Raw genomic sequence first — 12,491 nt, forward strand, 5'->3', positions numbered from 1 at the left:
ATTTAAACTTCACTAGCAGGGTGTTCTCTTGGGATACTGCAGGCAATATTGATTTTTATCTGCAAACTCTCTTCTTTTAACTGTTGCCAAGGTTTTAGATTTTATCATAATGTATTCACAAATATTTATGGAGACTATACTCAAATATGCATTGGTTAAAATTAAGCATATTTTATACAAGGTAACATCACTGCCAGTTTATATAAGCAAGAGATTTAGCTACTTCAGCAGGCTTATCTGTCACATTTAGGAAAAGCACCTTTAAATCCTGTCTGTGGCATCTCATGAAAAGAAAGCTAAATCCACAGTTACGGTGCACTTGCTAATGCACCTTTGCAGCATGCAGTGACTATTGCAGAGGTTGGTGTTACTCACTGCACAGCATTGGCATGCTCAAGGAATGACATTAGCAATGAGGTCTATGGCTTGCTCCAAAGGGAAACTGCTTTGCTGCTCAGAGGGCAGCTGGGCAGCTCACGGCCCCATGGTACCCTGCATCTCTGGACCCTGTAGGTTTCTGAGGAATGAAGGTTTTCCCATGATTGATCTGACTATGGGAACACACCAAAATAACACAGGTAAAATAATACTCATTGAAACTTTTTAGAGAAAATAAGGAAATGCAATATGAGAACTCATCAACTTCTGTGTGTTATAGATATGGAACTTGTTCAGTGTAATGAAAGAGTCATGGGAAAAGCAGAAGCAGAGGAAACTAATCAAAGAAGGTACTTAACATTTCCATGGCATATAAACCTAAATTCCGTATTTTAAGTGTGAATATTTACTGTTGGCCCTGCAACCTCAAAAATGCCTTCAACATATGCATGTCATTCATGATTTTCTACAGTTCTAATTCAGCATGCTGCTCAAGTTGTTGGGAGAAAAGTTGAGAGGAGAAAGGGCAACACTGAACAATGGCAAAACTAACCTTGCAGCAACTAAGGCTGGAATCTAACTTGGTTTCAGATAAGCAGAAATAAAAGGATTTATACATTCTTTGCACTGTGAAGCTTGTGTTTGACCCAAATTATGCTAGCTAAGAGTTTACCCCTGAAAGGACAGTCACAGGGAGGAAACCAGTTTTCTGTCCACCTTGACAAGGTAGAGAAGGCCATCCTGCCTGGATTAAAAATGTTGATATCAGAGAATCACAGAGTGGCCAAGGTTAGGAAGGACCTTTAGAAGCCAGTTGGTCCAACTCCTGTTTGGGCTGGGACACTTAGAGCCGGCTGCCCAGCACCGTGCACTGGTCCTTCAGAAGATACTCAGCCAAGGGAAGGATGGACCTACCTCAGCCTGGTTTGGAATGTTTTTCAGACAAGGCAGATACACAGAATACATAGGTTATAACAAGGGCACATCTTATGATGGGCACACACCTCATCTATACATCACAGTAACCACAGCATGTCTATTCTGCTGAAGTCACATGTATGCATGAAATCGATGCAGGCCTTCAGTGAAGAGCCTAATAAGGTGCAGGAGCAGAGCTACAGATCCATAGCTGGATCTGAACATTCAAGAGTGCTGAAGAAAACAGTTTTTACTGTTTTTATCCAACTGCTTTGGACTAGGTCACTGTTCAGTAGAGCTCTTGTGCTATCACAAACACCACTTTGTGTCTATCACCTTTAAAGCCATCACGTGCATTTCTTAATCCACTTGTTCTCTGCTTATTTTCCTGATTGCATTTTTTAAAATTTTCCTCTGAGTCCAGCAGAGAGGAGCATCTGCATGAGCTAAGCCAACAGCTTATATTTTTTTTCCCCATATATAGTATATGACTAACTGGACAGTCCAGTTTTGATCTGCAATTAAGGTCAAATGAAAAACAGGGAAGGAAAAAACTATCAGTATTTGAAACCCTTCCTCCTTTTATATGTTGTCTTCAGTTACATACTACGTTATACAACCCTCTATTATCCAGGCCTTCTTGGGATTCTTTCTCTATTTCCACTCAGTGTGTGATATGACCGCCGCTGGAATTATACTGCAGCCCACCAGGATTGAGAGCCAGGTACTTCTCATAATGGGAGGTCAAACTAAATGAAAGTCAGAGCCCCACCAGTTCTCACAGCTGAATTCCAACACTGGATATGACATGGCCAAGGGGAAAATATTGGATTTATTTTTATGAGTTAGTCATAACCCTAATGCCCTTAAGAGGTACTGCGAGAAGTGAATCCATTCATAAGGCCAACAAGGTCACTTTTAACTTGTAAAAATAAATCCAATATTTTTCACTATGTCTTATTAGGTTTGTACAATGCAGCAACCACAGTGGTTTGTTTTAAAAACGTCACTTCCCTGCTCATATTGCTTTTTAGCATGATTCTCATCTCCCTCGTCCCTCTGCCCCTCAGCTCCTGGGGCCTGCATTGGCTCTCTCTCTTAGTGCTTTGGGACACACCAATGGAACACAGCCCTCTCTGGTTTGTGTTCACCCCTCACAATAACACTACTTTACTGTCACCACTTCACAGCCTTGTATGTTTCACCATTTCTGCAGCCCTAGCCTTCGTTGTACTGTCCTAGTGTCTACTGCTAACTGTGTTGCAACCAACAGAAATTCTAAAGATCATATAATTTGTGGCTTAGCCTGCTCAGATATATAGTCTAATAATTACCCCAAATCTAATCACTTCACGAGCTTTTTCTTTTGCATTCCCCTCAAGGCTTCCACTGAGAGAAGAAAGGCAGGGCTGGGAGCGCTGCCTCAGCCACCACATCCGCCTCTTCAGGCCATGGGAAATCTTGCAGCCCTCAGGACTTTTCTGAGGTTTGGAAAAGCATTTCATTTCACAGACAGCAAGAAACCATTACATGTTTCCTTTACTTTTTCTCACAGATGGCGCCTTAATTTATAAACAAGTAGGAAAAGCAGAGGGTACAGAAAGGCAGCACCTCCAGGGCAGACTGCAACAGCCTTATAAGGGGGGAAGGTAGGCTTCAAGTGACTGTTAACACACGTGGGAGCGGGAAGGTTCGGGATGGCAGGGCTGGTCACACCTTCTTTGTTTGCAGGAGAAGGCAGAGCAGCACTGTGATCACCACAGACTGAAGAGCTGAGCCTCAGAAAGGCCAGGAGATGACAGTGCTATGGCAGAAAGCAAATCAGAGCTGCTGAGAAGCACAGTGAGGTGTTCAGCCTTCAGCACACATGGGGAAGGACACTCTTTCAGGGATGACATGAATATTTGCTGCTAAGAAGCTAAAGGAAAGCAGTGGATTAAAGAGCGCGGACAGAGCAGGAAACTTTGCTCTCCATGTCATTCAAATTTGTTTGCCACCTTCTGCTTTTACAGGCATTAACAAAAATCGAATTAGGAAATAAAATCTTTGTCATGAATCAATAGCTCTCCTCCTATTTGGTTGTAATATCCTAAATTAAAGTCACAAACCCAGCAAAATATACCAAATCAATTAAAAAGGAAGTTTTTATGTCAATCACATTCAATTGCTTCCTTTTAAAAGGCATGAAAGGAAAGGCTGCTCACCACCAAGAAGTCTCCCTAGCAAGTATTTGCTTTTTTCCTAAAGGAGAGTTCAAAAGTTTGACTGCAGTGAAAAACTTCTATTTTCTGTCCTCTTTAAGGCTGTGCAGAACACAAACCAAGCTGTGAACAGGAGTTAAAAAGCTGGCTCTCTTAGTGCTCTTCTCATGTCTCCACCTGAGCGTCCCCATTCACTTAAATGTGATGATCCCGTATTTTTGCTGGTGAGCAAAAATAGAACAGAATTGGGCTTTGACTGATACATAAATCAGACCTCTATCCAACTATGATTCGTTCACTCTTTATCCAAATTCTGAGCTATGTTCCTTTCCAATAATGATTTTCACTCACTTTGTACTAACATAAATGGTTTCATGAGGTGCAGAGAAGATCTTCAGCTGCGTATCTATCTCAGTGAGAAAAGGCTGTCCACGAGCAAACCAGTTCCAACAGCGCACACACATTTTTTTTCTGAAAATGGCAGGGCCACATCTTTATAATTTCCAAGCTCCTGCTCCCTGCTTGAGTAGCAGCTCCAGATCATATAGCGCAATTTAAAATCTTGGCACTTGGCTTTCAATAATTCCCTGTTAGATTACTGTCTGTGGAAGAGCATATAACACAACTGCTACAAATGCTGGGAGCAAAATCTTCAATAACAACTTAGCGCATATGATAACTTTCCCAATTTCCTGCATCTACACCACCTATCTCTTTACTCTGGTCTGTAGCAGCTTGTTTCTTTATTGAACATCTGCCTTGGGATCCCCTGTCATAAAAAGTAATAAACACATCAATCCGAAAGAAAGAGTATTGCATGGCCCAAAACTACTTAACCAATCAAACTGGCAGCTGGTAGTGTGAAACTAAAGGGATAAAACTCAGAGGTGCTTTTTATACTCAGTATTTCTAATGATATTACACACCTGCTGCCATTTTGCACACCTAACTGTCTGGGTGCTTCTAATAAGTTAATTACAGTTTCTAGCACCAATTATGGATTTCAACCTTTGTGGAAATACCAAGCAATGGGATTAATTTGTAAATCTGCTATCTCGCTGATATTTGACAGCTATTGCTTTGATTCTCTTTCCTACAAAATACAGATGGATTGTCTTGGGAAAAAGCATTCTTTAACTAAATAATAATAAAAAAGCTCAATAGAAATGCCTTGTAGCTTATTATCTACAGACCCCACAACTTGTAACTGTGACTGTAATTATAGTTGTTCTAGTTTCCCCTGCAGGTTTTGCTAAACAAACAAATGAAAAAGATCCCCAAAAGGAAAAACAAAAGCAATTTATGCTCTCCAGTTATCATAATATAAATATCCATAGATTACTTGCATAGAGAGCAGATCAGATCTAATCTTTCACTGGAGTTGCTTGTAAATTAGAAATTACATTTACTTCAGGTGTATATTGTTTGCCCTGTTCATAACCAGCTGTAAATTAGAGCAGTTTTGCCTTTTGGGAGAAAAAACTCTCTTTTGAAATGTGTCTTATTGACTGTGTATAAATTACCAGCAGCTGATCCATGAAGCAGATTCGAAGGCAGAAGTGCCTATAGGCAACTTTCTTTATTGATTGTAGATTGATATTCCGTTGATTTTAAAGAAAAGCAAAACAAAACAAGGCTGCAATGTAATTGCTAACTCTTTGTAGGAGTAACACAAACATCATCTCTCATAATACTGTGATTTGACAAGCTATTTGTTCCTCATCCTAGCACTCAGATTAGGATGTCTGTGTCAACTGTCCCTTCCTTGTTCCCCTTCTGTGAGTACAGAGAGGTGACCAGCTTGGGATCCTGCAGCTTAACAGCCCCACAGCAATGGAGACAGCTGGCTTTCCTTCTGGATAATGCTGATCCAGAACATCCACACATACCAGTGAGTAGCCTGCTGCATGTGTTACTTAGCAAGGGCAAAATCACCATTTGAGAATAAAAATTTGGAACAATTATTTTGGATATGGTGTTCATTTACTTTTTTTTTTTTAAGCTTTATCACAATAAAAGGACAAGAAGCTCTCTAGACCATACAATCCATGCATTCTCACTTGCTCTGTGAGAGCTCTCAAGAGCTCTGTCTTGTAACGTAATGCCTCTGTAAGGTACCTGATTTCTGCTAGGACAGAACTCTCAAAACAGCATGTCCTTTCTGGTTCTAATAATGCCTCCTTCCTGCCCTCACTCACAAAACCTGCAGAAACTTACCTCTTCCTTCAGTTAAATTTGGTTTAAGTAGGTCCTTGGATGATTAGGATACATATCTGTGTGTGCAGAGTGTAATTGCAAACATAGAAACATCATACTTGAATTGCAAACATCATACTTCATTAGGAAAGCAGGTTAAGTAATTTATTCTTCAGAAATAACCTTTGCTCTGACAGAAAGTTGAGATGCAAAGCACCAGAGCTGGTCGGTCAGATCAGCTTGGCTGACTTGGGGTGAAAAGCTCAGTACCTATCCCAAATCTGCTCCAAGTGTCACACTATTACATGCACACGTGAGTTGAGAACGTGTGTCCATTGTGCATAACCCTTGAAAGCTTGAAAAACATTAGCTTTTATGCACTTTAAATAATATTACCCTTGATTTATATCTGTAAAACAGAGTTGTTTTCATAGGTTACTAGAAAGAAGCTGTCTTGTGAGCAGCAGAACTAATGAAGCCCAGTTTCCCATGGACTGGAATTCTCCGTCCAAAACTCCTACCAATACCCATCAGCCCAGCTCTCCTCATGTTGGTTAATATTTCCTCTGGGCAAACCAAACTTGCTGTGATTGAACCATCTGCCTGCTGCAGAGGGACAGTGCTGCTCATGTCCTGCTGGCTGCTCCTCAGAGGAGACACTGCCATACATCTGTTTCTTTGCTGCTCTCTACACTCTCCATAGATATTTCTGAACGTTTATCTTTGAGACCTGAATTTCTCTTTCATATTTTATTAAAGTTGGCCATAAGTTCAAAATTCAGCACAATTCAGGGAAGGATAAATGCTGGAAACGCATTCCCAGGGGCTTCTCCACATTTAGCAGCCAGTTAAAGCATGTCAGAGTGAGCCTTCTCAAGCCAAGCTTTGTCTACAGTGGTACCAAAGCTTCATTCCTATAGATGGAACAGTCATCTAGAAAAACGTCCTTGCCTGAATTTGGTTACTCTATTCATCACAGAAAGTAAGTCTTAACTTTTCTTACCAAAAGCATTCCTTTCTGCAAGCACCACAGTAAATTCAGAAGTGTGGAGGAACATTCCCACCTACCTTCCTGCCTCCAAGCACATCCACCCAGTTCTTCCAGCTTTCAGGAGTTCCCTCCTGGCACACTTCCAGCTGCAGCTGAGAAAGTAAATGGAGTTTGTGCATATTAATTTCCTTTTCCTACTCACTCCTTCATTCCCTCTGCCATCTCAGTTACTATAGCTGTGGATGACCACATCCTTCACAGTTCAAGCCCAGAGGGAAGTGGCTTGTACATCAATCAGTTGCCAGTTTCTCCTGCCAAAGAAAGCCATTCTTGGGAATCTTCACTATTAATTTGATTCCCATATAAGCCCACACTTTCATGATAACCACCTTCATGACTTACATGGGTAAATTGAGGACACAAGGAGCCCACTAAAGCAAACACCTACTATTCCCACAAACACCACTATTCCCGTTCAGTGCACATAGCATTGAATTATAACATTTGTGAACTATCTATGGAAGGAAGTACTAAAGCATGCTCACCAGTGCATTACATTTGTAGAGTGCTTAATATGATGAACCACTCCCTACTTATTGGCACATCTCAGTTTTCCTGTAATACAAATATTCAAGTTACACTTTAGAAAACAAACTTCTACAACAGCCAGAGGTTATACACAGACTAACAGCACATGGTTTGTGACACAGTGCTACTCTCACTTTTATTACTGATCAGCTCACCTGATTTTCAGCTTCCACTTAAAAAAAAAAACAAAACAAAACCCAACCGTTGCTCATTAATCCTGATACTTTTTATATAGCTGCACAATGAAGACACCAAAACATACACATTTGGAGAATATGTTAAGGACTTTATATCCAATTTCTAATGAATTTCAGCAGGTAGATAACTTATAATTACATACAGCTGCTTGAATTATTTGGGGGAAATAAATTCTGATGTATGTGGTTGCCTGAATGTTTGAGGAGTTTTCTTCTCTCATTACATTCTCCCTAAAATTGCTGGTAAAGCCACTTGCTTGACAAGAGTGGAAATACAGTGCAGCACTTCATTTTGGGGCACGTTACACAGTGATGGGCAGGCCAAATTACTTCACTGAGTGTTTATCTGCCCTCCTAATGGAGGAAAGGTCTGAAAACCTTTCCCTGTATGACTTTCCTATGCTAAAAGTACATGAGTTCCCTGAGCTATTGAATTTGTCTGCTTTTTAGCACTGGGCATGGCATGAAGATTTATGTTGCTCTGTGTGACCATAGCAATCATCCATCACTATTAGTTACAATAAAATGTTCTCCTTGTTTTTAAAAGCCCTTTGAATTAGATTCCATTATGAAGTTAACGTACCACTGACGGTCAAGTGCTTGTGAATGTAGAGAAGGCAAACATTCTTCAAAAGCGTCGAAGGGAAAGTCAAAGGACTTAGATGACTACAGATGGACTTTCCTTGGCCGCATTTAGCTATCTGAAAGTTAGACACACAAGTTGCCTTAGCTCTCTTAGAGTCAAGGGGATTGGATGGGCTTCTTCAGAGGCAGCTCGTCTTATCCCGAAATAAATATCAAGAACAGCAGGAATGGTTAATCCTCTGGAGCTGCTCTTTGCTTTCTGTTGTTTATGGAAACCCTATTAGAATACGAATGTAACTGTCAGAAGATCTTAACTTAGATAAGACGTATTGAGGGTTTTCCCAGTGGTTCCAAAATTATAACCTTGTATATAAAAAGGAATCATAAAAACATTGGAGGTGAATTCAAAAACATCTGAACACAGTTATGCTATTATGATTCTATTTTAGAAATAAATGTATCATATTCTTCTAATGAAGTTGAAAATTACATGAAGAGCAAACATGGCAAATAGTTTTGTCTCTCACAAAGGACATAGCACAGACTCTCTTTTCTTCATCTGCAGAATTTCCTTTAAGGTATACATATCTATTTGAGAAGACAGCAGTTCATTTATACTCAGAATGAGAAACGCAGAAGGTATTTAAGCCATGCCAAATCCTTCCAATGAGGGGTGCACTTGCACACATGTCGCACTTTAACCACTAATTCCATGCTACTGCCCATTAGCTTCCATTAGATTCATTTTTTTTCAAGCTGCCATGATAAAGCTAGAACCCAGAACAAGTACTACTAAATGCTATTAACTGGGCAGGCCTGCAGCAACAAAGATTATAGCTTTGTTTCTATTATATGTTTTAAATAGGGATCTCTGTATTTGCCACCTAGTGTTTGAGTTTGTAGAGTTCCCTTCAATTCCATTCAGCCGTGAGAGGGAAATCCTGCTATTTACTTCTTACATGAAAGCTAAAGCAATGTTATTACAGAATCACTCATTTCCAGGACTTCAGACTTTAGGTAAAATAGCAAATACCGCATGCCTTTCAACTGACAGCGGAACACTGATGGGATTTGATCAGTGTTACTCCGCATTAAAAGCCCATCTTTTGATATTTTCCTTGTTCTTGGATGCAGAAAATCTGCACAGAAATTAGTCTCAACAGAGCCTCAATCCTCATGGTGGGGACAATAAGTACCACTAAAAAGCACACCACACAGCAAATAGGTTCTCCCATCCATCAGAGCAGACCTGTATTTTCTCCCTGTCTTTAAAGCAGTTTCACCAGTATGTGAATAAACAAGGACAGTGAGGAGCATTTGCTATAGCAGAGGTTTCCAAGGGCTGGGTTTCTGAATGGGCTGGCTCATGTGCAAGCAGGGTGCAGGCAGTTCATACTGACCCAAGGAGGGTGCAGACGGCATTGTCCCTGCTGCCACACATTTGCAGGAACAGGAGGCATTCAATCCACAGTACTTCAGCCACGTCTTAGGCAACAGAAAGACACCAAAATAAGAGTCTAAAGGTGTTATTTTCTTTTAAAAGAATTACTCAGCCCCCTCCCAGTTCCTCCAGTATACTGCCATCCCTTGCTGTCAGTGAGGCGAGAGAGTCAGCATTGCTCAAGGACAGAACCTGGGATGTGCTCGCACAGTGACTCTGTAGCACCAGATTTTTGCTGGGTTTTCTCAGTATTGTACGCCTGTTCTAAGAAGACTGCATTCCACCAGCAAAAAAACACTGCTCCGGCAGTGTGGAAGAGCCCTCCATTGATCTGGCAGTGGCTTAGCCACTGTGTGCCTTCAATTTACGTATGCTACTTAGATCTGCTATGTATTGTTAAGCCATTATCCCCTATGACTCATTTATTTATTTTTAAACCAAATATATGAGGTGTATTAATGTTTCATCAGCTATCTGTGAAGGAGTTAAAATCCTAATTTTTCTACTGTGTGGCACTTTAAAGAGAAACATTTTTATAACAGCCAAATGCTGGGCTTGCACCAACGTAGCTCGGCAGAGCATTTGGCTTTCTCTTCACATCATATTTTAGTGAATGTTGTGTTTTATAAGATAAAATGATAAATGGCCTGACTTAAATGACCGGAGGGTATCTACTTTCCTGCTAGTCTATTTAAAAGGTTTCTGTGAACATTTTACACACCTTATTGTGCGACTGTGGCTGTCTAATAGCAAAGGAAACAATACCCTCTGATGTCCACAAAGGCAGGGCATACCACACAGGTGCCATGTTTTACAACACCACTATATCTTGTCATTCAGAAGTGCTCCCTCAACAAATTGCCTGTCATATTTAAAGATAAAATCTGACAGTGCCAGAGCTGACAACCAGTCCTCAACCCTGACATACAACACGGAGCTGAATTTTGCTAGATTCACTGTAGATGGATTTGTCTTTAGAGATTCACAGCAAAGCCAACTGCTGGCAGAGCAGCAAAAATTATTTCAAAACATTGCTACTAAGTGTCAGACTTTATTAAATGGTTGCTTTAAAAAGGGAAGGAAAGGTTCGGCGGTAGACTTAGAGGAGAAATGTTCAGAAACGTTTTACACATATTTCACTTCTCTGTAAAATAATGATGTACGGTGTTTCTAAATAATAGAAAATCCTGCGCTGCATTTCAGGAAAGGTATTTTCATTACTCCTTGGCACTGTGATATACTTACACTGCAGGAGCCTGTATTCTTTTATCTTTTACCCAGTGAGGCTCTGAAAGGAATGTGCAGTAAATATGAATTAAGGAGGAATGACGCAGCCGGTTCAGTAATTACAGACTCGATGCTCCAGTGGTTACTGATGCAAGCATGGAGGGTTTGCCTTGGATACACCAACACTGGTACATCAGTGCTGTTCCCTGCGGGCAGCACCGAGGGGTGTTTGGTTCTGGCTGGTGAACAAGCACTGCAGTGGCAGGTGTGCAGAAGTAGGGCAGGCACTCAAGAGGTTTGTTACCACTCCATCCAATCACTGCCTCTAAGTCAACCCCCTTCCGAGTTTGGGGTTCTGAGGTTCCCCTGTTCCTGCAGCTCTCTGTAACCATTTTGTGTCTGCGTTAAATCGCTGCACACTTAACTCCTTCCTTGCCACAGAAAGCAAACTTTGGTATGTATAACAAGATTTTTCTCTTCCTGCTTATTATCCACTGAGCTCCTGTGTTCTGCACGTGCCAGGAAGAAACATCTGCTGTCACCAGCAGCAGCACTCAGCACAGGAAGACTTTACCCACACGGAGACACCCCTCACTTTCTCCAACAAAACAGACACCTACCCACGCTTCATTTTCTCTCTCAAATCTGTTCCATAGCACGGATCTCTCTACTAGTCGCCGGAAAAGTCCCTGAGTCATCCTCCTCTTCCTACACAGCATGGCTTTGCCTTTGCAACATTGTTAGCAAAAGCTGTAATTGTCATTCTCCTGGGCTGCATCAAATCTTATCTAAGGACGGATCTTCTCTCAATTTCTCTCAGAGGCACTTTGCCTGGGAGAGAACCAATCCATTACTGGAAGGAGACGCCCTGACCCCATTAGCTGGGCAGACATGTGTTTGAACTGGAGACCTCTGAGCAAACTCAATCCAGGATGAGCAGCTCAGGACACTGCGTCAGGCAGGGCGCATCCTCAGCCATCCTCCAGGTGCTGCTCTGAACCACAGGGCAATGTGCAGCTGAGAGGTTGGTGTGCCCACGATGTGATTAAAATGAGTGAGCACAAAGGTATGCAGATAAATAAAAAAGCCTGGGAAGTGTTATCTGTTTAAAAATCAGCATTGGAAAGGAATTCTGTATGGTCTGTGATTCTCATATTAGCATGTACTAAAAAATTAGCGCCCAACATGGAATTTTTAAAGAAGATTGCTCTGTTCCCAGCCTGTTTTATTTGTGTTTGATTCCAGCCCTCTGAGAATACTGAAGCTGCATAATATGAGAGTTTGTAACCTTTAAAAGTGGAAATGTCATAACTTAGTCTTAGGTAGTTAATTGTGGCCCTGACTGTAATGAAAGTGCTGTTGCCCAACAAGCTTTGCAGTGCATTGATTTTTCTTCTATCAGCTGGGAGTTCTGGTAAAAGAACAATAGATCTAATAACATCAGCAAAGCAAAAGAGAGTAAGAAACAGTCAGCTCTTCAAAATAAGTAGGTCAAGCCACAATCAATTTCCAGATTTGAAATTATGCTTCTAAAATGTATGTTTAATACAGGACCTCGTTCTATGTCTATCAAGTCAGAGCTTGTAAGGTTTAAAGTTCCCAAACAACTGCTTTATCAGGTAGCCCGGAGTTAGGCCCCAGAGGTTAAGCAATAAAAGAGAAACCAAAACACCTTAGCAGTTGGTGCAGGTAGTTGAACCCAGCAACAGCTCCTTATGCAGCTTCTGCATTCCCAGGGCTCGAAATGCCAAAAGGCTACAAATTCCATT

Source organism: Meleagris gallopavo, chromosome 13 (genome assembly GCF_905368555.1).
Source record: "Meleagris gallopavo chromosome 13, MGAL_WU_HG_1.1, whole genome shotgun sequence".
Classification (NCBI taxonomy): Eukaryota; Metazoa; Chordata; class Aves; order Galliformes; family Phasianidae; genus Meleagris; species Meleagris gallopavo.